Genomic DNA, 5269 nt, shown 5'->3' with positions numbered 1-5269 from the left:
TATGTCACAATATTCAAGTGTCAGCAACTATACAGCCAATAATCAAATGACAAAGTAAGACATTCATTTGAAATCATACTTTACAGTTGGAAGTCATCTGAATGGATCTATAGAGAGTTACAACATCAGCTCTGAACACTTTATAGAAAACAGTCTTAAGCCATAACCACACCAAATGGTCCCCATGCAACTCCTTGGGTCCAAACAGTTGCAAGGAGTTAACGCTAAAACCGTCTTGACCCTTTGTTGTGGTTTGGGCCATTGAATTCCATGCTGTGAATCACTAGGGTCAACGTGGGTCAACACTGCAGGGTTGAACGCTAAAACAATCTTGACCATTTAGTCTTAGTCAATTAGTGTTGATTTTGTATTTTGTTTCATTTTGTGTCTTTTGAATGTCTTTTTTTAGTCATAAAATAAAGTGCAGCAATGCAAGTTTTTAATTCTCTGGTCGTCTTTCCAGCATAATGCCTTACCACAAGGGCAAGTGATTCACACATAACTACATTTCTACATGATGGTATTGCTACTATACCGACCAGGTGTTCAAAATATATAATATATATAAACCGGTATATAGAGATAGACACCTTTATTGTCCATTAACTTTAACATAAAATGGACATTTGACCGTGGCACTCTGGCATACACAATTTCCATTTGGCTCTTCCTTTCCGCATCTCTTATGCGAGACACACATGGTGAGTTTGGGACCGAACAGTTGGACGCTGTCCCTGCAGTTACGTCTGGAAATGAAACATTGTGAGAATGACTGTTGTGGAATTACAGGACAAAATATTACACACGTATTAGGAGCCTTAATGCAGTGTATCTGATGAAACACAGTGTGAGGCTGCGTGATCGGCCCCTTGCGGTGTGTGTGTGTGTGTGTGTGTGTGTGTGTGCGTGTGACGTGTGTGCGTGCGTGCGCGCCTGTGCATGTTCTAATTATCCTGTTTGTTCAACATGTTCTATGGGTCCTGGGGGGACGACAGGCGAGGGGTACACAGACACACCTCACTCCCCACAGAGGACCATCTGTTTATGTGCACGCACACATGCACAGACGCACGCACACATGCACGCACGCACGCACAGGGAATCATGCATGATCAGGCATTTGCTCCCACACACAGTAATGCAGAAAATCTAAACTATCATTCAGCTATCTCTTGTCTTTACTTATAAAAATGACGTATATTTCATGTTTGTTGGTTGTCTTAAGTTCCTCTCTCGAAGAGAGTCATATGGGGTGCCGCCACCTGGTGGCGCAAAAGCACAGAAACTCTGCATGTACTCACGAACAATTCCATTGGATCGTGAACGTGAAGCTCACGGTGACCTCCCTAACCCCACCCACTCGGTATAAAACCGGGGGTTGGTCCCATGAGCGTCATTCCTCTACCTTTCTGCCGCAGATGCCAGATCGCTCTGACAAAGAATTCACCACCGGCTGTTGAAACTGTTTTCCCTAGAACGGACGAGTTTTTCTCATACTTGTACCTGGAAATTCGCAGCCCCTGCGAGGTGTTTTTCACTCACGAACGTTGCAGAAAAGTTCTCTCCAGCAGTAAGTCCTTTACACGGACAATAAAACACAAGTGTGCAGTCACGCGGCTTGTCGTTTAGTCCTTCTCTTCTACTAGCTTTGCGCCTTAGCACTCAGCTAGCTTACTGCTTCGCTTGGTCTACAGTTAGCTGCCACGTTCAGGGTTGCTGCTAGCTTAGCCTCCCTAGTGCTACTAGCTTTCAGCTTCCCTCATTAGCGAGTCCGCTGCTTAAAGCGTAGCCGTCAGGCACGTTTTTCCCCTTCGTCTACGCTAGCTACGTCCCGCCGTTAGCCCTCAGCCTACCGGCGAGGTGCTGACCAGCTACTAGCTAGACCCACGGCCCATAGCTACACGCTTCGTCTACGCTACCTGCGTAGCTATACGCTAGCTACGTCCAGCCGTTAGCCCTAGGCCTACCGGCGAGGCGCTAACCAGCTATTAGCTAGACCCACGGCCCGCAGCCACACGCTACGTCCCGTTTTTTAGCCTTCAGCCTTCCGGCGTCGCGCTAACTAGCCACATCCTCGCTAACCTCCAAGCTATCTTCAGCCGTTAGGCGTTGATTTAGCGTCGCCATCGTATCTTACGTAACTTACGTAAGTTACGTAGTTTACGGCCCGCTCTTAGCCTTCAGCCTTCCGGCGTCGCGCTAACTAGCCACAGCCTCGCTAACTTTCAAGCTATCTTCAGCCGTTAGGCGTTGATTTAGCGTCTCCAGCGTGCCTTACAACGCTGACTTGACGTCCAGCCGAACGGCGCCGTCAACTAGCATTCTCCGAGCGTAAGTTACGTAAGTTACGTAGTTTACCGCCCGCAGCTACATGCTACCTCCCGCTCTTAGCCTTCAGCCTTCCGGCGTCGCGCTAACTAGCTACAGCCTCGCTACCCTCCGAGCTATCTTCAGCCGTTAGGCGTTGATTTGGCTTCACCATCGTATCTCACAACGCTAGCTTGACGTCCAGCCGAACGGCGCCGTTAGCTAGCATTCTCCGAGCGTACGTTGGTTACGTAAGTAGGTTACGAGAGTTACGTAAGTTACGTTCCATAACCCTGGTTTTTTGAGTTAATTTTTTAATTTTTATTAAATCAACTCCATCGCACACCATGGCCACCGGTGGTGACGACAGTGACTTCGACCCCCCCCCCCATGGAACCAAAGAGTTGCTTCAGACATGGCTGTCTCTACCTCCTCTCCCAGACAGACACACATGCACTGTGCATGTTTTGTCTTTGTCTTCCACACATCAGAGATGCCTTGAGAACACACCACAGTTTCACAACGTGGTTTTCTCTGTTTGGACAGCTGATCTTCAGTGGAGCACCACGAGTCCTACTCTTTCTACTCCACCACCACTTTACTTTTACCCTGTTTTGTGAGTTACAGACAGTTTTCCTCACAACATTTTTGTTATATTATATATTATTATTATATAATGATATTATATTATAACTTAAAAGAGAAGTGCTTCTACAAGCTCTTGGACTGCTGGTTCCTCCTTCAAGCTGCACCAACACCCAAGACGACCTGCAGGGGTGACAACAGCCCTCCCGGGTTCCCCGAGGAGGAACGCCACCTGGGGTCTAGACCCATGCTAGAGCATGGGTCTAAAGCATGCTCGCCAGGCTTTCGAGACCCCTGGTCTCTCCCCCTGCTGCTTCTGTTGCAGACAGGGAGACAGACTGACGCATCTCACGCGTCAAGAGTCACCAAGACAGGTCCCTGGTCGACACCTCCGAGCCCTGCTGTCCCGACCAGCCCCAAACCTCGAGGTCTAGGCCCAACGCCTCGTCCTCTCTCTCCAGACCCCTCAACCTTGACGCGTCTCAGAGACACCATGGCGAGTCCTTCCTCGGCTCCTCCCCTGCCAGGAAGGCGACTCGGACCGCCAACAACAAGCTCCACACGCTCTTCACCACACTGGTGAACAGGCCTGTGGAGCCAGACCCAAGACATCAGCCAGGCCTCGCCGGCTGGCTCTGGGTGCTGCTCTCCCTCCAGCGGGATCTCGTCGGCCCACCAACGAGGCTCCCCCGATCCGGGTGGTTGCGACGACGGGATGTCGGATGCAGTCCTAGGCCTCCACCGACAACTACCGCTACTACTACTTCACGCAGCGGCCAGACGCACAAGTCTCACTCGACGTGGTTCCCCAGCGACCCTCGACTACCGACTGCTTCCCTCAACATTACAGGTATGTACATTGTGAAGCTAGGTTTGTTTAGCTGTTTAGCTAACCTTTTCGAGGTCGGGAGTAGCAACCTCGTTGGATGGCCGATGCCACCCTAGCATGCTTAGCATTCTAGATAGGCTGCTTTCAAGGTGGACGATGGACAACGAGCTCCTCCAAGAGCTCCCTCCGTGGACGTGAGGGACAAATGTCCCCCACGCCCCACTGACCAACGCCGCCGCCCTCCAGCAGCCGCGGCCGGCACTAGGGAGGGCCACGCCAGCCTGGCCGCCAAGAAGATGTATGCCCTTGCTGCTGCACAGGGCAAACATCTCAACGCCGCTTCACTGCTCCAAGGATCTCTCACAGCCATCTTCGCGGGTATGGGGGCTGTCCCCTCCCGCGATGAGGTGACGGAGATGAAACGACGGCAAGGCTCAGCAGAAGTAGTGACACTTCCTGCCTCCCGGGGGAGACGCACCCTGACGTCTTCCCCCATCCCCCCCGCCTCAGGGCTTGCACTGGGCGTAGTAGTCTCGAACTGCACTCCCGAGCCGCCCCACAAGAGGTTGAGGCTCATGGCACGGGTTCCCGCCACGTACGGGCCCGTGACCAAGCCACACAAGTCTGCACTAAATGCACATGTTTCTGTATGTTTCTCCATAATAAGGGCACTGCCCAAAACAATAAGAAAACAACAAGAACACCAATGTCGGGGGACCATGAACCCTCTGTCAGGGGCAACCCACGGGCTGGCCACTGCAGAGGGGCGGGGCATGAAACTGGTGGCGTACTCAAACGCCACTGGGGAGACGGGTCATGCCAAAATTTTTCTCTGGTCTGAGGGTGGACCACCCTTTAACCAGGCGCATTGCATAGTGGGAACGCCACGGCGCGTCACCATGGGTTCTGCGCACCTTAGCGAAGGGTTACAGACTCCAGTTCGCTATGAGACCCACCGCGTTCGGAGAGGTCATCTTCACCGAAGCACGGGGTCAAGCTGGCCATATACTCCAACAGGAGACGATAACTCTAGTGGAGAAGAAGGCCGTCAGAGGTGCCCCTCAGCCAGAACCGCAACGGTTTCTACTCGGGGGACCATGAACCCTCTGTCAGGGGTAACCCACGGGCTGCCCACTGCAGAGGGGCGGGGCATGAAGCCGGTGGCGTGCTCAAACGCCACTGGGGAGACGGGTCATGCCGAAAATGTCTCTGGTCTGGGGGTGGACCACCCTTTAACCAGGTACATTGCACAGTGGGAACGCCACGGCGCGTCACCATAGGTTCTGCACACCTTAGCGAAGGGTTACAGACTCCAGTTCGCTATGAGACCCCCCATGTTCGGCGAGGTCATCTTCACCGAAGCACGGGGTCAAGCTGGCCATATACTCCCAACAGGAGATAATGTCTCTAAAGGAGGCCGTCAGAGAGGTGCCCCTCAGCCAGAGCCGCAGCGGTTTCTACTCCCGCTACTTTCTGGTCAAGAAAAAGGGGGGGGGGGCTCCGTCCTATCCTGGACCTTCGAGCACTCAACAGACATCTCAAAACTTT

This window comes from Protomyctophum parallelum (genome assembly GCF_964188405.1).
Source record: "Protomyctophum parallelum genome assembly, chromosome: 11".
Lineage (NCBI taxonomy): Eukaryota > Metazoa > Chordata > Actinopteri > Myctophiformes > Myctophidae > Protomyctophum > Protomyctophum parallelum.
This window is presented reverse-complemented; position numbering follows the sequence as displayed.